The sequence below is a fragment of the Zonotrichia albicollis genome, chromosome 1 (genome assembly GCF_047830755.1).
Source record: "Zonotrichia albicollis isolate bZonAlb1 chromosome 1, bZonAlb1.hap1, whole genome shotgun sequence".
Taxonomy (NCBI): domain Eukaryota; kingdom Metazoa; phylum Chordata; class Aves; order Passeriformes; family Passerellidae; genus Zonotrichia; species Zonotrichia albicollis.
In genome coordinates this window covers 39,047,045-39,071,737 of record NC_133819.1, presented here as the reverse complement: position 1 = coordinate 39,071,737, position 24,693 = coordinate 39,047,045, and the positions used below count along the sequence as shown (strand labels likewise).

At 38.2% G+C, this 24,693-nt stretch overlaps 1 protein-coding gene across 9 annotated transcripts in view; it reads right to left on the bottom strand.

Moving 5' to 3' along the window:
- The window catches only part of RARB (retinoic acid receptor beta), a 323,775-nt gene that overhangs the window by 217,157 nt on the left and 81,925 nt on the right, over positions 1 to 24,693 (bottom strand). The window contains exon 1 of one of the 9 annotated variants that reach the window (XM_026799037.2): positions 9,482 to 9,663. The exons of the other annotated variants lie outside the window; for them this stretch is intronic. The gene's annotated coding sequence lies outside the window, so the exon portion shown is untranslated. Of the gene's footprint in view, positions 1 to 9,481; positions 9,664 to 24,693 lie in introns of those variants that run through there. 9 annotated transcript variants of the gene reach the window in all.

Below are 24,693 nucleotides of genomic sequence, written 5' to 3'. Positions count from 1 at the left end.
GTATCCGCTGGAAAATAAGACAACATATTCCAAGACGGCTGTTTTATCTATCTGATATGTTTCCTGCATCTTGTGGTGATTTACCGTAATAGGTAATAACTAGTGTACATTATATCTAGTTTTTAATAACCACACTTCCATTATATTTCATTTCCCAAAGGGACTATTTGTGTTTTTTCATATCTTTTAACTGTAAAACTGTAAACTGCTGTAATCAAGTACTGCTTTCTCCTGTGTTCTGGACATCCTCAGTTGATTATAATCACTGCCTGCTGAACTTACCTTCAAAATGTTAATCAGAAATTGAAATAAAAATTTATACTATTACATTATGTACTGCCCCATTTATTCACTCTTCTTAACAAGGGAGACTCAGAATAAAAAGAAATATAGAACAGAAAAGGAAAAAACCCAGAAAATAAAACAATAAAACCAAAACAAACAAAAAAGTATGGAAAAGACAAGGGCGGGGGGGGGGGAAGGAAAGAAAAAACCAACTCCAAAAACTGACTTTACAGAAGATGAGAAATAGAGAAGACCATTAAAAAAAGTGAAAACCCATGCTGTTGAACCTGGTAAAAAGACCTCCGTAAAAAAGGTGTAGGCTCTGAAAGTATGTTTTGAGATACTTGTACAACATCTCCTGTAACTCCGGATAAAATACATATAAAACTCATTATAAAGTATATTTTAAAATAGCACATCTGTACATGGTACACTACTCTTTTGGGAACTAGTGACTCTGTCCCACAACCACCTACCAGCAAGGCTATGAGAGAGAAAATGCATTTTAGAAGGTGTCAACATTATCGAGCGTGTAAGTGTGTAAATCAAGCTGTAAAGTAAACTGGATTTTCCAAAATTAATCCACATTTAGGGGAACTGATAGGTTCAGAAGGATGCCATGCCTGAAAGGGTCACTGGATACTACCTGAGAACATCCACAGTGACATTTTCAGAGATTTACAGGTTTCCAGCACCAAAACAATGCTGGGCTGGGAAGATCTAAAATCCTTGGTTTAACTTATACCCAGCACAAAGGATGCATGCATCCACACCCACACCCAGAGTGTTTGAGTTTTCTCAGCCCTGACGCACAGAGCTAATAGTACAAACTAACAAAACAAACTCCAGTGCGGTCCATTACTTCATCTTGATCAGTACCACCTAAAGGCTGGTTGTGACTGCATCCAGAAGAGCAAGACACAGCCATGGCCTTCTTGAAAGTAAAGATCTCCTGAGGAAAGAGTTTTAGTGGAACAAACAGAATGTAACACTCTCAAAAACTTCTCTTTCCTTTAAGTGGACACTATCAACAGAAGTAACTTAAATTTCTTAGCTTCCTTCAGAAGAAGAAAGGGATGAGCATTTGCAAGGAAGATTTGGGAAAACTGTACAAATGCAAAGTTGGAAAGATAAATCCAGCCAGCTGGAAAATAAAATCAATGAGCTAAAAGCATTATTAATTGAGACAAGTGAATACGGGCAGAGTCAAAGCTACTGACAGAGCAGAGGAGATAAGGCAGACAAACCATTATCACCAAAAGTAAATAACATTGAATCAACCAGATATGATCAAAGGAGCATGTTCATAAATACTGGTGATATTACGTCTGAATTTGATTTATTTTATCTCAAGTTACAGTGTATATCACTTAAGCAAGCCAGTTCCATCCAGATATCTTGCTAGTATCCCTGAGCAGAAAGAAGACTGGATGGCCAGATAGTAACAGATTAAATGAAAAGGCAAAAACCCCCCTAACTAACTAGATAGGCATTATTAACTCACTACAGCTAACAAATCCCCTTTATATAGAAAAGGAAGAAGCCACTATCATCATAAAGTCTGGCCAATCACAAACACAGGGCATGTATTTACCCCCCAGAACATGGATGAGCATCATTCTCTACTTAAATAAAAGACTTCAAATGGTGGCACATTCCTCCTTTTCCATTAAACTCTCTTCCCTTGTCCACTCCCATTTATGGTCACAGCTGTAGAACTGATGCCCATGGAGCAGGGATCAACCCCCAGGAAGTGCCTGCCTGTGTAGCAGAATTGACTTTCTCCAGGGCTGATGTGTACAACACAACTGGTTTAAATCCCTGCTTCTAAAAGAGAGGTCTGTATGAAAATTTTACCTAACGGAAACTACAATGTGGTAGGTAGTGTTCTTCACTTTAAGTAAATATCAATCCAGACACCTGTTAGAAAGGACCACGAATATGATTGCAGGATGAATTCCCAACAGCTGTTGAGGATTTATACTCAATACTATTTGTCATCTGCAAATGGGTTGTCACACCCAACATTCCCAAACTGCACACTTGCATAATATTCTTGGGTTACCACTATATTATAAAGTCAGTTACAACACTTTTACCACAGCTGACCAAAACTGACTGAAAGAAGTTCATTCACTGTCATCTTAATAGTTCTGCATAATCTACAAGAACATGGCAGTGTGTTCTCCACCTGGGAGGCAGATGTACTCTACTGTAATACAATAATTCATCTTTTATTTCTATGATTTTAGATCCTAAAACTCTAAATACGAAAAAAAAATAATTTAGAACTCCCCATAAAGTACCCTACAGAAGCACTGATAATAAGGTATTTATTGGATATGGTTAATTATCTCTTTTTATTTTTACTACACAATAATGTTTTCATGGAAATTAGAAAGGATACGGACTCTTGTCAGACCTGAAATGATGTGTAAGAATGTATAAAATTCCACTAACATTTCTGAAAGTCCAAGACTACAACTGGCAAACAATCTGCCCTGGCTTTGTGGCTTTCCTAACCAAAAAAAGACCATTAAAAAATGAGTGCTGTGAACTTCATAACTATGCTGTGTTTCTTGTCATGCTGGGATTAGTAATAGCAGTGCTATCAAATATTACTGTGCAATAAAACCTGTGGTTTGCATTTAGATTACATTTGATTTCTTCATGTGGAAAATGCATGCTCTAATTTTCCTCTTACAGTAAAATTGATAATACATAGAATACAACATCACAGCAGATGACACAGTCTACAAGGTAGGCATGACTTGTTTTATAGTCATAAAGCTTGTACTTCTGGCTGTGATTTTATGAGCCAGGCATACAAAAAAAAGGACAAAATAGATATTTATAAATAAAGGCATACAACAGTAAATAGGAAAGGAGGCAAAGTTACAGAACAGATTGAACTGGATATAATCAGAACCAAACAGCTCTCAGAAAAACTGCTAACTTAGCACTTGGATACCTCACCAGTCAATAGCATAGGTACAGCAGCCTCCTATAACAAAAGAAAGCAATTCTAGGCTGGAAGAAAAGGAATATAAATAGGACAGGCAGCATCCTCACCAGGCCAAAAAAAATTTCTTTGAATATATTATTTTAAAGCTCACAATATCATAAATTAGCCCCTCACCTCCCCCAATTCCCACAAAGTTGATATCATCTATCACAATTTTCTTTGCAATAAGTAATCTTTCAAAGTATTAATTTCAGTAGTATCTTTCACAGTATATTTCAGAGAAGCTTCTATAAGCATCTAGGAACTTATTAGATAAAAAAAGGGAGGTGTACGCCGCACACGGTCTCCATGGGGACATTGCACATGGCAGAAGCTGTGAATAGAGCACTTCCATCACAGGAAGGCAATGGGGAAGAATTATACAATAAGGAACAGAGAGCTCATTAGCATGTAAAAGCCATAGCCCCATATATACTGCCATATTTCTGTACGTCACCGCATTAACAAATTGCTGTTTATTAGCTGTGATTTACTGAGTCGAGCACAACAGGACTGGGCACTAGCTGAGGCAAAGCAGCTGGATGCAAAACTAATGCAAACAGCTAAGAGGAGAGTGATGTCTTAACTGCTTCTCTGCATAGCTTGATCCACCAGCCAACAGATGAACTGATTACACACTGTTGCAAAAATTTCACCTTTTGCTACACTGCAATAATTCCTGAATAAATACAAAACATGGTCAGCCTCGAAATACTGAAATATGAAGAGCTGCAAAATGATTCCTCACCTCCACCAAAGATGGTGCTGTCAGTATTTAGAGAAATTATCTTTTTACAACACACTAATGTTCTTGTATTCGGGCCAACCATGAAAAATCACGAACTGCAAACGTATTCCTTTTTAAATGTTTACATCCACTTCAAAGTGCACATTTTTCTTACTACTACCACCATGCTCTCACTGCATTACCTTACTCTTCTGAACTCACAGCTCTTTCCACTGCAGTCTCACTGTGGGTACACACCACAATACAATGAGACAAAATCCAGATTGCACAAAGCCAATGATAATGCCATGCTCAAAGCTCAGGAATTCAGTAGAAGCATAAATTCCCAACAGGGACCACCACCAGTGAGTCTCCCCACGATGCTCAAGCCCAGACTTGCATCCCCTTGCTTGCTCAGGCTCTTTGCATCTGGCTTCAGAAGTGCCAGTACCCGGAGAAACACACTTTAACTACATGTTATAGACAACACACATTAATGGCTTATGGACTGTTGCAGTTCTTTGCTTCTTCCTTTTAGTACTTAAAGGGATTTTGCTCAGAGAGAAAAGAAAAGGAGGAATCAAAGCTTTGGACTTGTTTTTTTCTTTGAAAGAATCAAAATCCCCACAAACCTAGAGAAGAAACGTGCAAAATGCAGCAGTTCCTAGAGACAGCCACAGATCAAGCTTCTTAACTGTTTTAGTATACTTCTGAGCCCCTAAATTTCAAGTTCACATCAACCAAAATTAAAACTCACTGCAGATTATCAAGTTTCATGTATTTTTTCACTACCCTTGAGCAAAATTTTCTTTGGCACAGTACAGGAGCGCATTATTAATCAGCATAGATTTGTTTGAAAAAGCAGACTCTATTTATTCAGAGGTAGGACTGACTCCAAATCCAGGCTTTCTTTTCCACATGGAATGCAAGCGTATCAGATTTGGTATTTGATTTTTCAGCTCAGCTGTGAGGGACGAGCTGAACTTTGTCTATGTGGTAACAGAAAAAGAAACCACAGTATTTTACTTTTTTTTTTTTTTTTGTGGTTTCAGGTATCAAAGTGAAAATGTCAAATGTCTCTCACCACACCCGTTACAAAATCTTAGACCAGTTGAAGACAATGACGCTTTGCTATTGGCATTAAATGAATCCGGTCTCTCCCACCCATGACCAAAAAAGATACAGCGTCATTTCAAAATCACAGCCACTTTCCTATCAACTTTTTGCAGCATTTTCAGATTTATACATCCTCTTTTTATTCTCATATTGCAGTCAATTAGCAGCTATAACTAAGCAGATCTGTGCAGTTTTAGCATGAATTCTTTAAAATCACTGATCTTTACAAGCTACTTTGATGAAAAGAGAGAATATTTACCAGCAACTATTAAGCATGAAGTTTGAGGAAACAGAAGTAGCTTGTAGGAGGATTTGCTAATGTAGTTTATTGCTGTTACTTTTCATATCTGAAAAGATACTGCCTCTGAAGTCTCTGACGAAAACGCAAATAGATATTCTTGGGAGACAGTACAAGCCAAATGCAAGTTACAAAATCAGATAACTCGGTCTTAAGGATTTCATCACATAAATCCACTGATATCCCAACAGTGTCACACCAATATACAAGTAAAATCAGAATCTAAGTGTCCGGTGCTGCTGAAAACAGAGATGCTGGAGACACACAAAGATTTTCACAACAGAAGTCTTCCCCATAAATGTGTACAGGAAACCTAGAGATGAAATCCCCCACAAGAAGACACAATACTACCTACCAGGCAGTGATAATCTCTCAGTGGTCACAACAGGCATGTTGTTGAAACAACTAGATGGAAAAAAAAGGCATCCATGCTTGAGTGATTCTGCAGAGCAATGTGCCTACACCTAATACAATGGAAAACCTATTCAAGAATAGCTAATCTTGTGAAACTACAACTGCAGAATGCTGTTAGAAGCAGTGAAAACTGAAAATCCTCTGAATTAAGTGCTCACTGAGCAAGTTAAAGCATTAGGTAGGCATCTCTCAACCCATCCACCCACATACCTGAGGGTGGCATCCATGTGACAAATTGCATTTAACATGCACCTGCACTCTACCCAGTAATCCATCCTCACCTTGGCTACTTCTAGCATTACAAGTCTCCAAGGTACTTTGAACAACTGACTTCTGCAAGGAAGAATTGCTCCTCAAAAGTGTATTGTCAAGAAGCCAGGAAAGATTTAGGTGCAAATATACTGCTGCCCAATGTGGATATAAATAGGATCTTTAAATTCTTAGGAAACAAGGTTTCTATGGGTTTTCAGGACCATTACTATTTCTAGGAGACATAAATACAGATTTCTAAAAGGAAAACTCATAGTTCAGTCACTAAGCAGTAAGCAGCTTGGAGATGCATATCCACAGCTGAGGATGGGGTCAGGTGAAGCCCTCTAGATACTGACAGAGAGGTAACATGCACAGATACTCTTGCATCACCTACAGCAAAATCATCATTCCTGAAGCCAGACAGACCCAGACATGCCTGCTCCCTGAGAGCTGAGTCCATACAACACCAAACAGAGGTCTCCACAAGGGAAACAGACTCTTCCACTGTTGAACTTCAAGAAAATCTACAGTGTTTTGAAGGTGCAAATTAAAGGTGCAATAAATCCATTGGGGAAATGCTCAACTTCTCCCCAAAATACTGCAGCCACTCCCATGGCATGGCAACTTAGGGAGAAGCAAATACTCACTTCTTGTCCCCAAACTGTGTGCTCTGTAGCAGCTTGAAGATGTGCCTGGAGTAGTACCAGAGGTTCACGGAAACCTCTGTCCATGCCCGCAGTACTAAGAGTGCTTCTCCTTCAGCAGATAGGAAAAATCTCTGCCCCAAGATGAGAGAAAGATGGAAGTGCAAAGGCCAGTTTATTATTATTTCAACTTTGGCTAGGCACCAGGACTGGACCCTAAATAAATTATGCCAGGATATATGCTCAGAGTTAGCTTCCCTTGCAGTTCTGCACAAACAGAAATCAGTAGGAGTCCAGCATGTAGAACGGCTTCCGAATCGGGTCATTAATCTGTACAAGCAGAAAAACCTACCCAAAAAACACATTAGCAGCCACTGCACTCCAGGTTACAAGGCTGAACTGTCATGCAAATTGAAACACATCTCTTGCCTCCTCGAGCCACAGAGGAGGGCACAAACAACCTACAGGGGAGAGAGCACAGAAACCTACGGACGCGCACTCCTGGTGAGGAGCAATGGAACAGGACAGATTTATTCAGTGATGATAACATGGTATTATTTTTTCCTGCAACAGCAATGCAAATTATTCAAAGATGGTCACATCCTGAAATGGCTTGGCTCAAGAAATATGTTCATTGCCATGAAAATCTTGCCAACTTAAGCGAGCACACAAAACCACAAGGGCAGCGGACAATTCAAGGTTTTAAGTAGACAGAGACGCAAAGATTAGTCACTAACATTTTTTTTCCATCTACTTGTTTGATGATTTATCAATAAACTAAGTAATCTCCACCTGCTGTTCAGTCAATAGCTGATTGGTTAGATGATTCTCTCCAAGTCCTTCAGGAGGACAGAGTCTTGTGGTCTTGCTTTCAAGGACAGATCAGTAGTTTTTTTCATAGTTTTACAGCACACTATTCCTTAATAGCAACGTAAAAAAAACTGAGTGAAGAGACCTCTCCATTTCACAGCTACTGTAAAATGTAGAAGGGATATTACTTTGGGCTCAAACTAGAAATCTTTCTTTTCTTCTGTTTTTTAAATACCAATAATATTGCAGGCATGAAAAGATTTCACTCTTCTAGTCCCTGGACAAAACCTAACCCTCACTCTTTAATATAACTACAAGCAGGACAGACCTAAGTGGGACAGAAAGGCATATCTCCCAGACACTGTTTCTATCATAAAAACACCCATTATTTACATCAGCCCAGGAAATAACCAAATATGAGGCAAGTCATGAAACAAGAACACCCCTATGTTAATCATCCAAATTCATGACTATATAACCCACAAACAAGACCTGAGTTAACACTGGCTGGCAGATCTTCAGGAGGCTGCAGGAAACAACAGGGACTAAGGAGAGTAAGAGGAAAAAGGGCTGGCTGAGTGATGCACCTGCTCCCTTGCTTCCCCTTTCCATTTTGCACAGAAAAATTTGCACAGTTACAACTCTTAAGTGCACATTAAACTTATGCCCTTTTACATTGACATGACTGTGAAGACATTATGGTGGGTATAAAATATTATACTACTATTTAGAAGCATTTCTGCACTACCAGCTGGTGTAAAAGAGCCCTTGTGCAGTTAGGAATTTTTGTTTTCCTACGTGTGATAAAAACACAAAGACAAGTTCTGTTCAGAAAGCATGTTTAAGTAACAAGAAAAACACCTACTAATTTACATGTATATATATCTAAAAATACAAATTACATAAATTTATAAATACAAATAGTTATCAATATATATGGATATACATATGATTGGTACACATAGAGATATAAATAGTACAGATGTGTACATATAGATATAGATATATTTTAAAAAACTCTCTTGAGAAAGCAAATTGCCGAGAGAGTGTAATAGGACAACTCCTCTCCTACTCTCACCAGAAGCCCAGAATCAACTCTTGAAGTAATAGTAGTATAAGTTCTATTTCACACCAGAGAAGTCAGTGAACAGAAGTTTGAACTGTTTCAACTGAGCCTGAAAGTCGTTTATTCACCAGAGTTTGAATCTGTTGCAAATGGCTCATTTAATTCAACCTCAGAGGCATTTGCTCTCCACTTTTCAACCTCAGAAAGCAGTAACCTAGCTAAGGAGGTTAGATGCAGTATCACCAGTTCAGATCAAAAAGATGCCAGTGAACAGCTGAGACTTAAATTTATACCCAGCATGGTTACATGGGCAAGAAAAAGGAACAGTAGATGCAATCAGTTTCAGCTTTATCATGTATTTTCACCTCTTCTTAAAGAATTTCAGGATGAAAAAATATTAAACAGAACCCTGAAATTAAAATCAACCAGGGAAAAACTAATCTAGCTGCCAAGAAAAACTGACTAAGGCTCCCTGACAAGCAGAGATACATATTCAGAATTAACTTTAAAAAAGCTTCTAAATTCAACTAATGTGCTATAAAATGACAAACGCACATATTATACGAACCAATTATAAAACATTGCAGCAAGCATTAACTACATGCACAGATCTTATGAGCACCCTGGGAGCAGGACAGTGGACTAAATAAAGTCAAGCAATCTTGAAATCCACAGGCATTACATTTTCCCTGTATCTAAAGGGTGAGAGAAATGTTCAGAAGGTTCTGACTTTTAGCTCTGAAGGAGAGAGGAGAAAATACAGCTGATACTTGGAGTATCTGGAGGTTTAGTTCAAATGCAGAATATTTACCAGAAAATTAAAACTACTGAAATCCTGAAATATCTGTTTTTATCAGAGACTCACCTATTTCCAGAGAGATGAGAACCATTTATGAATCCGTTTCCACAAGAAAACTATAAAAATCCTTTGGAGATGCAATGTTCGGTGTTCAATATTTGCCACCAGCAGACACTGCTGTTAAACAAAATGGGAAGCAGTCCTCAAAGCATCCAGACAGAAAAGAGAATCGTAGCCTCCCTGTAAATCCTGCAAAAATACATCTCATTCACTTGTGTGGATCTCTTTATTGCAGTTGACATGGGCCTGCCCAGGGGACTAACTTGTTGTTCCATAAAGATCCTTAAATAGGCACTACTGATGAAACATTTAATCCAAGCCCTGGTATCAAATGGCTGCTATTGCCAGTGACAGTGATAGAAAAATCTATTTGCCAATTAAATAACTGCATGCAAAGCTATGACTGTTTATTATACCTTTTAACATAGTTCAGCTGGTTTGGATCATATCCAGTGAGCTTCATATTTTACAAAAACTGCATTCCGTATAACTCGTAAGTAACGTGCTTTAAGCCTTCGTTTTTTAAATACACCCTTTCACTCATGTTGTTATGAAGTGTTTACTTGGGCAAGGGAATACATTTTACACAGAAATGCCACTTATATCATTCAACTATACATATATATTGTGTTGGACCTCTCTCTGTTGATAATGAAATTATGATTTATGCTTAGAATAGATGGCCATATTTTAGTTATTGGGAAAAAAAGAGCACTTTGAAAACTCGCTGTGTTTACTTTAAATGGTAAGAATGTACAAAAGCTATTCATTTTTTGTAAAACTAAGGGAATACATTTTGATCCCATGAGTCTAATAAAAACTCTGCATAAACATAACAATAGGGAAAGCTAAGATGAATAGTTGAGATGAACACTTAAGCCTGGACTTCATTCCGGTTGGACTTCCACCATACCAGGAAACAAGAAAACAAGTGAAGGGGCAGTAATTAAAAGGGATTCAAGATTAGTGGCAGTGTTACACCCACTTGTGGAACACCACTAAAATAGGACACAGCACTCACTTTGACAGGCTGCAATTTAATAAAGTCCATAAAGGTGCAAGTTGCAGCTCAGAGAAGTCACCCTTGCTGAGAGCAGCTCTAGCATTTGCTTAATTTGAAATAACCAGAGCTTAACATGTGCTTTGATTCAAGCATGAATATACATCTTTGGGACATAGACTGCATTTTCCTTTCAACTTAGTATGAGAAAAAAGAAATTAAGTCATGCTAATGTATAAAGCAGTATTGAATAAAAATGGGACACAAGTGCTGGAAATGGCGAAACACGTATCTGAAATTAATTCCTTTCCATAAATAGGAAAAAAAAGACAGACTAAGGTGAGTTTTTATTTCTCTTAATCACAGGAAAGTTAGGTTTTTTCCTCTTGATCTTTAAAAAATTACCAGATGTAAGTTTATATCTTATTCCTATTCCCCAGTGCATAAATTTAGTATAAACTAAGAAAAAAAAATACTTAGTGCTTCAGAATGAACATTGATTCTTCCACATATTGTATTAAGATTTAATTTACTGCTTACTGTGCCATTTTTAACTTTGTAATTATTTTGTCAGGATAAGTTGTAGCTTTTACTGTACCAGTGTCTGGAGAAAATGTTTCCATCTTGCTTTATCAGATTATTGAAACAATGTATTATAATTTCTGGAAAGCACTATATCCATTTTTATATTTAAGTCTTATTCAAGGAAATTGTTTAAGAATTTCAGTAACTCTTTTAAAGTATATAGGCTGGAATCATTAGGAATCGGTAGGAAGGTTCATTGAAGACTTTTGTGAGGTAAACGAACTGGTAAGTTTATTAACTTAACTGATAAGTGTGCTGCTCTACCACAGCTTCATGAGAACACAAATTGTAGCATTATCTTTGCATCAAATTTATCCTCTAAAGTAAAAACCCACAACTGCTTGCCTAGTAAGTAAAGCTAATGTTGTTATCCAAGTTACAATACCTCTCTTCCTATAGTTTATGGCTATTTTTACGGGAAAAAGTCCAGACTGTCAGTGCTTAAAAATGTTGCATTTGAGCCTCTTTACTTCCTTTATTCCTCCCGGCTGGGCAGAAATTTTTAATCACAAAACCACCTCCTGTAACTCCATCTCATATCCAACTTGGATATGCTCAAATTGGAGCGCAATCACATTGTTGTACCAATACCTTTGGAGCAGTCACAACTGGAACCCATTAGGTTTGCACTGAGCAGAACATTTTGGTGAAGGACAGGAGAAGACAGCAGGACCTGCGGAAGCACTGAGACCCCAGTCCTGATAGCGTGGGGGTTTGGGCTTCACAGCATGCAGGCGAGTGCCACCTCTGAGAGCTTGCAGGTGCTCTCAGGTGCTTCCTCACCCACACTGGACCACAGCCAAAATGCATGAGTTGCAGGAAAAAAAACTATATCTAAAAAATGGTAAAATTTAATTTTTAAATTTTTTTGGTAGTTCTGAACGAGGCATTTTTGTGACAAATATTCATTGAAACCTCACCTGACAATTTAGACTTTTTAGCACATTCCTTTTACCAGCTCAGCTCTAACATACATTCAGCAAATGCTTTGGGCATTTCTCATCTGGTGCTTTCAAAGTTTCTCTGAAATCCACAGTAGCAATCATCAAAACTTTTCTTTAATTTTCCTAGGATTCTGATCTCTAACATCTACAACATCTACAATTACAGTTACTTGCTGGTGTATAAAATATCTTTAGATGTGCCAAATATATCTGAATAAATATACTTCAATGCATAAACTATTCTTTTTTTTTTTTTGATGTATCACAATGAATACATTGGCTTTAACGTCTATTCTCTTGATCAGTCATTTTGAGGTGGTCCACTTTTGTTTTCCTGACTTTCACAAACATGCTTGCAGCCAGTAAGGGACTCTTCACTATGATTAATGGCCTCCCATTGGGTATACAGAGAATTTCCCAGCCTGGTTCCCTTGAGAATGCTCCACTACATGGATTTCTACGCAAAGCTAGATTAAAAGAGGAGGAGCAATAGCTATAGTCCACCTACCCCACAGCCATCAATTATATACAGTTATAAATCAAAGTTTTCAGCCAGAACAAAGCCCAGCGTGGCAAACAAACAAGGGCGTTCACAGCAAATTGTTTTGAAGCAGAATAAAACTCTTGATAGAAACAATGGAGCAAGCAAAGCCACTGTCAATATCACCATAAAGTTCCGTTGCTTTATTAAGAATTAGACACAGTGTATCCAATTACTGCTGAATTAACTTAAACAGAAAGCAGCAAGTGGAAAAATAAGCAAGGAGATGGATTTCTCTTTTGAAAGGAAAAAAATCGCGCAATTCTATATCATAGTTAATTGAAGACAGTAACGTGAATCATAAAGTATCTGTACTTTAACTCCCAGTATTTGTGTTTCTTGGCTTTGGGTTTTAAGCTCTCTCTTTCATGAAACACTGGTATGTCTATCTCATCCATATTTCATCTCCGTTCTGTTTGTTTTCCCGGCTATTTCTGCCTCCATGCCATAGATGATTTTGATCAGTTTGGATATTTTTAAATACCCTTCACGCACAATCTGCTTTCAAACAAGACAGTAGAAAAAAACACTAGGGGACGTGGAGACAAAAGGCTGTTAGCACCGCTCCTCACATGTCTCTTCCCTTCTGGACAATGTGAATTATCTACAGGGGGTTGGGCCCCTTTTTTTCAGACATTTAAAATTCCATTTTTTGATACACAGCAGCTTTTGGAAAGCCAAGGAATATAGTCTAAACCAGTCAAAATGAATGTGAGCTCCAGCCAAAAAATTAGTGGATATTTGCTATTGCACCCAGTCTTCACTGCAGAACATTTTTCACATAGACTCTGTCTCTCTCTGAAGAAACAGATGCTTGTGAAGAGTGCTCAGTGATTTTCAGCAAGTGAAAAATTAATTTTTTACAACTCTGACTAAAGCTGTGCAGCCAAAGGCAAGAACCTTTAGGATGACTTCATGTTCCTGAGAGACAAACCTTGTCTGTCCCACACCACATTTTCCCCAGTCCTTCCTTGCCGTACAGTCCTCCAGCTTGCAGCAGGCATCAGCACCCCAATTTTGGAGTAAGATGGAGTTTATGCACCTCTGACAGAGTAGGGTCACACATGAAATATGGAATCACAGAACGGAATCATGTAGCTTGGAAAAGACCTTTAACATCATTGGGTCCATCACTGCCCAGCACTGCCAAGCCTGCCACTAAATCACATTCCCAAGTGCCAGTAATGCAAAAGTTGTTCAGACCTAAATTAATGCACACATAAGTGCCTGTCTTCCCTGCAAAGATTTCTTCAAAGAGACCCCGTGCATCCAGAGTGCAGAGGCACCATCCCCTTCCTGCCTGAGTAAATCTGTAGTGAGAAACATGGACCATCATCTCAAGGGCTGGTGAGAAATTCTCAGCAAAAATCCAGAACAGTCAAACATGCTTAGCATCCTGCAGATTTGTAACATACATATCAACAGTATTGATCATTGACTAATTTTATCTTCTTTTGTCTTGTTTTTTTTTTTCTTCATGGAAATATATGACTGGCAAATAGAGAGCAGAATTGACATGATGTCTGGAGCTCTAACCCCAGCTTTCCTGCTAGCTGTACACCACCTAATTCAAAACACCTAATAATGAAAGTCTACATCCTTCAGCAACCAAATAAAACTGCAGAAGATCAGTTTCTACAAAAACAGGACCAATTAGTGCATACTTGAATTTCTTTTTCTGTCTCCTAAGGGTGTTAATTCTGGATAGACCTTCTCAGTTTTCTTATCTGATCATAACTTTTCCATCAGATTCCATCAGATGCTTGTAGGTATGCACTGCTTAACATTTGTGAACCTGAAAAAAAAATCACCCTTCATCCTTAGATTTTCTTCCAGATTTCTGAATCTGGAGAAGAGGAAAAAGATGGTCATACGAGAATTTTCTTAAAGATCCTCTTCTAGTGTTAACACAAATTTTCCGTCTGGAAGCCTACATTGTTTTCCCAGCAAGACTATCTTTAAGTAAGAATAACAAAATTTGCTATCCACAGGTTCATGATCCACACATTCACATTAGTGGACTCTCTTCCTATGTATTTTCACTCAAAGAAAAGAGACATTTGACAAAATACATAAAAGCACACAAGAATTCCATTAAAGAATTCCACAATCAAGAGTCATAGCCACTCACAAAAGACATCTACAGTGTCAGCTAAGGGGTACAAAGGTACATATTCCATTTAGGTTAAAACTGTCTAGTAAGTAGCTCTCAAATTTTCAAAGGAATCAATTTTCAAATTTTCAAGGAATCATGAGATAGAAAGTGAAAAATGCTAGCAGAAATGCTAATGTATCAACTTTTAAGATGATATGCTATGCATACACAACTCCCTTTAAATCAATTTTGGTAATTACAATTTTGTAATTCAAATGCCTGAATTACACAAAGCTGTTGGCAAAGGTAAAATTATGCTGTTTTGAAGAAGACATCAGTAAAAGGTATGATTTAACATACTTAAAAGTAGCTTAACATCTACATGTACCACTGCTGAATTTCTCCCTTTCTTACAAATTTCTCCGTCTCTGTATCGCCTGACACACACACACCCCTATTATATCCTGTACTTTGGAAAATGCATTCCTTAAGGGAAAGTATGGAATTTTGCACATACAGAATCTAGTCCAACCCAGACGAGGTCCAAGCTGGCAGAAGCTTGTAGCAGCTTCTGATACATGCTAAATACTAAGAATAGAAACCAGCAGTGCTTTCACAGCTCCGTGACAGTATTTGTGTGGCCAAAATTAAACGCGAGGTCTATTGATCCACAGCTAGTTTTCAGTGTCAGGCAAATTCAAAGGTGAAAGAAAAGAATGATGACCTTGACACAAATGTGATTGGAAAAACGGACTGGCTGGGAGGAAAATTTGTGTTTTCCCAAAAATTGAACGTGTAATCCTCTGAACAGACTTGTGGCTAGGCGCGAGAACATCAATTGAAGTGTGACATCAGCCAATTACCTTGGTTCTTTAACACTCATCCTGCAGCCCCTCCAACGGGAGGGAAACCCTTCATCATCCTGGCTAGGTGTTCAGTGCAGGAGCTCCAGGAAGAAGCCTGACACAGCAGATACAGAAAGTTTAAGTTTACTCCTTTCATTGAGTAAATACACCAAGGGGATTTGACTTGTAAGGACAGAAAGTGGATGGACACACATAATGAGTTACTAAAAATTGAAGTCATCCTTTGATTACTTTTATTTGCAAATTATTGTGGAAAAGAAACCAAAGCACATACCTAGCTCGAGTACCAACAAGCTCAAGGTCATGCAGAAGAATATAATTATCTTCATAAAAAATGGAGGCAATATTAAAGACACAGTTCTCTTTTTGAACTTTGTGAATGGATGAGTACATCTTAAAAGGGCCGATGGCGAGAGACCTTCCTTTTGCTCACTATATGAAGTTATGCCTGAACCATATAATATTAAGGTAAGCACTGTTTGTAGATGCAAAATTACTTTTTGAAGGGGTCACAAATTCAAACACAGCACCTCAGCCGAGCCCGAAAGCATTCCTTTTTTTATTACTCCTTTTTAAATGTTTATTTCATACACATTTACCACAGCTCATTTCAGCTGAACAGAACCCCCATGTTTGTGATTTTTGCCTACAAGAATATTAAATTTCTGCACATCTGTCTTCTCTCTAGGGGTTTCTCTAGGGAATATAATAGTCTATTTGTTTTTCTATTGATCTTGTATCTAAATACTGTTTTCTCCTTTCAGAAAAAAAGAGAGCTGCCAAAGAATCAGTAGTGTCACTGTGAAAATGTTTTTCTTAGCTGAATGAAATGATGGCAGAGCAAGATTGGGAAAAAATATTTTTCAAATCTGTTTTAATAAGCGTACTTCCAGATAGGGATATGCTAGATATTGGTCTAGGCATGCCCCAGGCCTATGATCCATCTTTCATCCTTTTTACCAATTTCAGACTGACAGCTAAATTAGCTCCTGGAAAGGCTCCCGTAGGCAGTAACCAATAACCTGCCATCCAAGGTAAGTTGCAACAGTGAGAGGCATAGGAAAAAAAAAATGGAGATACAAAAAAAGCTGAATTTACATCAGTCAATAAGAGAAAAAAAAAAAAAAAAAGAGGATACAGAAAGGATTAAATTCTAAAAAAATAAAAAATTAAATGAGTCATGCTGGAAAGAGAAATAGAAAATGTGATTTAATGTTATGTTAAGCAATAGGCATAGACTGACCTCTTAAAACATGACTAGCCAGTCTTTGAGTTTCTGTAGTTAGTAAAACCAAAGAGTCTACAAATACACAACTGCAAATGGAAGGGCTTTCTCTTCCTATAATATTTAGGCTTACTACCACATAGTTACTGAGATGTGTTCATCAGGAGAAAATAGCTGGTCATAAAAGGCAAGATATCAACAACCTTTTGAAAGACAAAGCTCATTTTCTTCTCAGGCAAAATAAAATCCTCAGCATGGGAGAGTTCACATCACAGTGCTAATAGTGCACATGTGCTGAATTATTTAAAAAATAATAAAGATAGGAGGAATGACACATCCGCCGGTTCACTGACAAAGCAGGCAGTTTAATATTTGCACAGTATCTGACCAAGTAACTTGAGCTTATTGAAGTTGACGCTTAACATAGATTTCTGCATGAAAAATAACTGCTGCAAACACTCTGAATAAACTCTTTCTGAAATGGGCTTAGTGAAATCTGAACTCGCATTTCATACTTGCATTTGTGCGATTTTTGTCCATCAGACTCCATGATAGGCAAATCATAGTTTAAAACCAATGACTTTGAGACAATTAGTGATTTTGTTTCATGGTAGAAATTTCCCTTAATGTTATTAAATGCACAACATAACATTAGAAATTAGAATTAAAATTATAATTTCAAAATAGGGTGCAGTATTCTGCTAAGCACTGTTATCAAAGTTTCTTCTGTTTCATTCATATAGATAGATAGATTCTAATTTCAACAGACAATCCCAAAATGTTAACACAGATACTGGCAAAAAATCCCTTTTTATTTAGTGGGATGCCACGAAACATGACAAACCCATTTTGTTGCTCACTGCAGCTGTGTGTCTGCGTTTGAAAAGCATGCTTAAATTAAAGATACAAAGAAATGCCTGGGGTTTCATTGCATTGCAAATGTAAAGAAAGACTGATTTTCTTCAAAGGAGGTTGATAATAACCTACAAACAGCAGGTATTTTCTGCTACCAGCATGTAGCTGGCATGTCATGGCTAGTACATCTTTAATCATAATAATGAGTTCTGTGGTAATCATGATAAAATATGTTTTAACTGACAATGTTTTTACCTGCCATTGCTACCCTCTACTGAGAATTAGCCAACTTCTTTTATTTTTCATTTTCTATAGCTTTAGCAGCATGTCTCATTGAGGCAGCTGAACCATTAGCTGGGTTACTATTCTAAAAGGTTTGTTAGTTGTCAATATTTAACTCTTAAATACCAGTTTAAATACTGAGAAATTCAACTGACTGCTGATAACAAGGAATGCACATAAAAATAACAGAATAGTCTGGAAAAATAAGGGAAATTGCCATTTCTTTTCCTGCAACAGGCAAGCAGTTTTTTAACCCCTTTCTCAAAAAAAAGAATTTTTTTTTCTGCCACAGTTATCAAAGAATCATAGAATGGTCTGGATTGGAAGGGACCTTAAGGATCATCTAGTTCCAACAGCCCTACCATGGCCTGGGACACCATTACTAGACCAGGTTTCTCAAAGCCCCATCCAACCTGGCCTTGAACACTTGCAGGCAACCACAACTTTTCTGGGCAACCTGTTCCGGAGCCTCACCACCCTCACAGTAAATAATTTCTTCCTAATATCGAATTAAAACAACCTTTTTCAGTTTGAAGTCACCACCCCTTGTCTTGTCACCATATGTCCTTGGAAAAAATCCCTTCCCAGCTCTCTTGTAGTTCCCTGTAGGTACTGAAAGGTCACAATGAGGTTACCCCAGAAATTCTCTTGTAAGTTCCCATTTTCTCTAAGATGTTTCCCATGTAAAACTAGCATATTTGTCTCATCTGTTGGGAAAAAAAAAATCAGACCCATAGCAAGACTCTCTCTTGTCCTAGACCATCAGCATCAAAAATGGGCCAGTTACCCTTCCCTCCAGCAAACATCCCAGCCCTCTCAGCCCAGTTATTAAGAGCACTCAACTTTTGCATCTCCTAACTGCAAGTAGGAACACAGTAGTTTACCATGAGGGGACACCAGCTTCCAGCCAACTCCAGAAAAGCGGATTCTCCTTGAAATAATGTGGATGCCCTATCCCTGGAAGCATCCCAGGCCAGGTTGGATGGGGCCCTGAGCAACCTGATCTAGTGAGAGAAACCCCTACCCACTACCCACAGTAGGGGGGTTGGAACTAGATCAAGTTTAAGGTTCTTTCCAAACCACCCATTCGATGAAATATCACCTTCTTCTTTTAATACAAAAATGAATACATAAAAAACACCTTCTGCCTTTTTAATTAAAGAAAAAATTAATAGCATAATTAGAGAAACATCACTGAAATTTCACAACAAATGTGGAAGGGAAGCAAGACAGAAGTGATTAAACTTTTTTTAAAGCACAAAAAATGCTGCCCAGTAAAACATCCTGAATGGGAGAACATCCAGCATTAAAAGCTAAAACCAAAAGTAAAATTAATGTCTAATAAACTTCCCCTCCTAGCCCATGATAAACAAACAAACAGGTGGCTATGAATAAATGCAACCTCTTCCACCAGGCTTGTAGAGGATTATTTGGAAGGGAAATCAGTAGAACTCTTATGTGCAAACCTAAAATGGCTTTGAGTGTTAGGGATGAACTCAGCGTGGGCACTGAGCCTCATGCAGCACAAATGTCTGCTCCACAGCCTGTTTCAAAAGCCTGTGCCAGACCTCAGGTACTGGGTTTGGCCAGGAATGAGTAAATTTTCTGGGACAGAGTTAATTTTTTAAACCACAACAGATCATCACAGAAGAGCCCCTGATGTGTGGTTTCATTTTTTCTTCTGCCACTGTCCCCACAGTGGTGCCAGCAAAACTCTTGCTACCAGTAGCCCAAAAGAATTTATCTGACAGCTGCACCCTGGTCACAGCACTTCCAGGAACCTGGGCATCCATCCCAAATCCTTTCATAAATAGGAACCAACTTGAGCAGCAATGGTGATGAGGTGAGAGCAGACTGTTAGAGAGGGCAGCTTGGGCTGAGTATCCTACCCCATCACCAGTCAGCCCTTTATCTGAGCTCTTACAAGCCTCAGTGTGATGCACTATTTATTTATTAATAAAACTTTCCACTGCACAGTGGCAGTATGACCAGGACAACACTCTTGAGTTATTCAGACATGGTGGTAGCACAGCTTTTTTCAATACCTCAGGTATTTTGTACAGTGTAGGAAATACAAATGCACCACAGCAGCTAAGACCTCTGAAGGAACAAAGTACTTAAAGACTTAACTATGAAGAAATAAGCATTCTAAATGAGTGCCCATTTCAAAAGCATTTTTCTTTCGCCACTTACTAAGTTTGCAGAAACCTGCTGAAAGGATGTTTCTCTGTTACAACCTTTAACTCCGAGTTCTTAACCATACCATAGATCATAATATTGTCATTCTTCACTGTCACCACTGCGTCAGCAGCTGTTTTTGGTCTCACAAAAAAGGATTTGACCTTTGGGATGGACAGGAAGCTGAAGGAGCAACTTTCTGAAAAAATAGCCTCCTGTTTACATTTGCCTTGTTTAGCGAACAATTATCTTGGGAGACATAAGTAATAAGCATGTAAGTTTACATAAGCAGAAGTGTCATTCTGATAGCACTAAATATGAGTGGATGTCAAGCTGTTGGTAACGGTACTAACTATAAAATGCTGACCTGTATTTTACCAATAAACCCCAGGAAAATGCAAATGACAAGAGCAACAGCACAGTCTGTCAGAATCTAACCCCTATCTATCACAATGAGCCTCATCAGCAACGACAGAGAAAACAGCAGCTGCCATTATTTTATGACACAATTTTTAGTGGTATTTGTTTACAATTGTATCTTTAATGCTGGTGAATTCAGACCACGTTTTCTATGATCTAAATCAAGAGCACCAGCAAGCCTCAAACTACTCCATATATATGTCCTAAATATTCCCAAGTACTTTAGTTCTACTATAGTCAGCATTAAGTTTTCTATATATATTTGTGTGCTGAAAATAAGTGCTTCATATGAATGAATCTGAGAAGCAGTAGGGTGAAGTAGATGCAGTATAACATTTTATGTGTTAGATGTTATGTTAGATAACTCATAATGGCAGAGACAAAGAAACTCAGTTCTTTAAAATCTTGTGTTCTGCTGAAGTTATAATGCTATTTAAACATATTGCAAGTATTTTCACTTATTGTCTAGAAAATCTTAGTTTTAATGAAGCATCACTTCATTTTCTGAGGTTTGAAAATATGCAAAAATCAAACATGAAATATAATAGTTTTTTCCAACTTTGTATTTCACACTATCTTCACAGTGATATTTAAATATTTTAAAGGGCTGTGAAGGTGGAATGTACAATATCCAATCAGGAAACCAACCACAAGAGCACCCCTGAGGGTGTACTTTAATAGTACAACAGAACACTATTTTATCTGCTTGGAAGAAAATACTACTGTTTAGAGTCCATATAGTCACAGTTTTATATGAGACCTAGAGAAAAACTACATACATTATGGAACAGATTTACTGCTATATACGTGCATATCTCTTACATTTGCATGTATTTATTATTCAGCAGGTTCTGTAGACCACCTCTATGCTGCAACTCAGTTCACTACAGGATAGTAATGACACTGCCAACAAATGCATCCCCTGAGAGTACTCAGGCAACTTCTCTTAGTTACAGCAAGTCTCTTGAAATACCATCCTAGCTCAAGGGAAAATTTAGCTCTTTATTTACTTAAATTTTAACAAACAACAGGAACAAAGAGCACAATGCCAAATACCCATGACTGTCACTACACCTCCCAGGGTGGCGTGTTCTCCTCTATGTCATCGCTAACATTACCAAATGTAAATGAAAGAAAACACACAAATCCCCACTGGACTTTTTCATGATCCTGAAATGCAAGAAGAATAATTTTTGGCTTGCCATCTAAGGTGGGGAGAATACATCATCAACCTCAAGGTGCTACAGAGCAAGATCATATGCGATGTTCAAAAGTACAACAATGAGAAAAGAACACACACCTAACCTGCTTTTAAACAGTTACTAATGACTCAAATTACAGAAAGCTCTGTCAGAAGACAGACATGCAAGTCATCTGCCACAGCTCAACAAAATCCTGTGTGCAGGCTCTGTGGTCAGCTTTTTTTTTTTTTTTTTTGATTCATTTCCAGCAAAAGATGGATTATGAAACATAACCCCTGCATTTAAAAGTCCAGTGGGACTGCTGTGATAACACTACCTGTCTTACTGCTTAACACAGACCATTGTGTTTTGGTTTCCCCTGCTTGGGCTTCTTTTTGCAGCACAGATGTCAGGAATATTTCTATTTAATATCTGGCGCCTTTTTTTTTCACTGAGGAAAGTGAAAGGCCTCCACGGAGTGAACCAATGTTCACTTTTTTACTTATAGAACTTGACTTCAACTTTCCATCTGTCTCAAGTTCATCCCCAATCAGTGTGCTGAGACAGCAAAAGACTATGGATTAACCATCTGTCTGAAGAAAGCTGAGATAATGTGCCATCCTACACTTGGGAGAGGATAAAGATCCAGCATGACAATCAATGCAGATGTACTCTCATAATGGATTTCACTTACTGGGATGAGTTTTGTTTAAGCACTAGCCTTAGTGATCACTAAATCATTAATTAAAAGTAAAAAGTTGTATCTTGCCTTCAGCAAAGTACCACACTGCACCTGACATCAGCACAGTGTGAGATCAAACTCAGCTCCACTCCATTTCTACTCAAGACTCAAGCCAACTCTCTTTTTCTGTTCCTTCTGCTCTTCAGTGGCCCTCAAGACCATCTCGGGGCATCCAGCTCACCCTGAACACAGGGCTCCTTCCCTCTCTTCACTGCAGGACAGTCACCGCTGACATTTCAGCCATGTCCACTGCCTTCCTCTTCCTCTGCTCCTGCTCTCTGTTCTCCCCAGACTTCTCTGCCTGTCATGCTGGGCTTTCTCCTTCTGCCTCGTCATGTCCTTGCATCTGCTTCTCCAAGTCTCACTTACTCTTTTTTTCTCTCCTCTGAGCTGAATTTTGTCCTCTTGTCACGTAACTGAATCCCTTTCATCACAAAATGGACAAAAAAACCCCAAAAAACAAACAAAGCAATAAATAATCCTGTTCCTGGCAAGGTGCTTGCTGCCATCCCATGTTTATTTGGTCTGAGCTCCTTCTCCCAATGCAGGCCTTGTCTACTGACACCACAGTCCCTTTGAGCACAAGGACTATTTGCTGTGGGGTATTTGCACTCTGCCTAGCACAGAAAGGTCCTCCAGTACCAGCATCATTTCCTTACCCCACAGAGCCAGTGTCAGAACACTACACTGATTTTTAATGCAGCTCATCTAAGGAGAACCTACATCCTTTTCTTTTCTTTTCTTGTTTGTTTTTTTTTTTTTTTTATATGCTTTCTAAACAACAAAGCAAGTTGCTGTAACTGTAGGCACAACTGAGCATGCAAGGACATAGGACATCCACACAAGTGTTGGACACAGGGAGCATTATTTAGCATATCAACAGGCTAGTCATGTAGAGGCAACTTGTACCATTCCCAACTCATTCCATGGGAGGTGAAGTAGAAAGCCAGCTTGTGTTTCCAGCCTCAGGTAACGGACATCCAAGACATTTAACTGCCTAGCACAGGTTTATTTGTCTGATCCTACAAAAATATGAGCCCAACTCATTCCAGATGGGTGCATACCCAGGTGCCCAAATTTACATATGCAAGCACACAAACATGCTCCTGCACAGACCCACACTGCCCACACAACAAGGAGCACAGCAGACCCTAAAGTATCTGTTCCACTTCTCTCCCACCTCACATATGGTTAAAAACTGCAACCTAATTTTAATTCATTGCATATTGTTCTGCAGAATAGTTTGGCAAATGACAGCTGCCAGATAAAAACATTTCTCCTTCATTGCTTTTCAACAAGTTCCCATTTGTATTCATCTCCTCTGTCCAGATGAAATGACACTGCAAGTCAGACACACCTGTTTGACAAGAAGTGAGGTCATCTGGGACGTGAATTTGTCCTCTTACATAAGAAAAGGCCTAGTCACAGAATAAATAATAAGAAAATAAAAATGATAATACACATCCATAAAGCAGTATGATAGCAGAATTGTGCAAGAGTGGTGGTTATTTGTCCCACAAAGAAAATACAGTATAGTGAATAGTTTAATAAAAAAAATTAGAAAAAAATAATTTTAAAAAGTCAAAAAAAAAAGCAAAAGCTTGAACAGCAATGGGAGACAGACAGATGAAGGAAAGAAAACATCCTGGCCTCTACGACACCAACCTCAACATCTGCAGTTGCTGAGGAACAGCATTTATTAAGGCAAAGTGAATCCTCAGGATGAAAACAAGTTCGAAACATACTTCAACCTAAGGAAAACAGGATGCTTCTCAAGCAAGGAAAGCAGTTTATACTTCAGAGAACAAAAACAACTGTATTCATTTGTCTTACTTGCCAAGTGCCATAAAATGAGCCTCTCCAACTTTAATTAGCTGTTTAAAATATTCACATTTAAAATAGTTTTATCTCTACTTAATGAATTATTTGTCACTTATAGCCCTATGTTTTCTCCCTCATGAATCTGAAAAAAGCATCAATATCTTTCTCTTTGCTTAATAGAGTGTAAGGAGAAATAGATGCTCAGAAGGTAGGTGTTTCCCCATCATCTCAGGCTTTTATTCAGACTCATTGAAAAGAATCTTCTGCTATGGCTGAGCCCTTGGCTTAAAAGACTTCAAAAGTTGTACTGTCGCATCTTTAAAAAAATATATGTACTATACCTAGCAAGTTTGCAAAAAAAACCATGGTAATACTTGTAACAGGCACATACCACATCCATCTGAGCACTGGCTGAGGACAGATTTGGACCAAGACAGACTCAAATATTGGCTGGGGAGAAGAATCTCCAGCACCACCACTCTG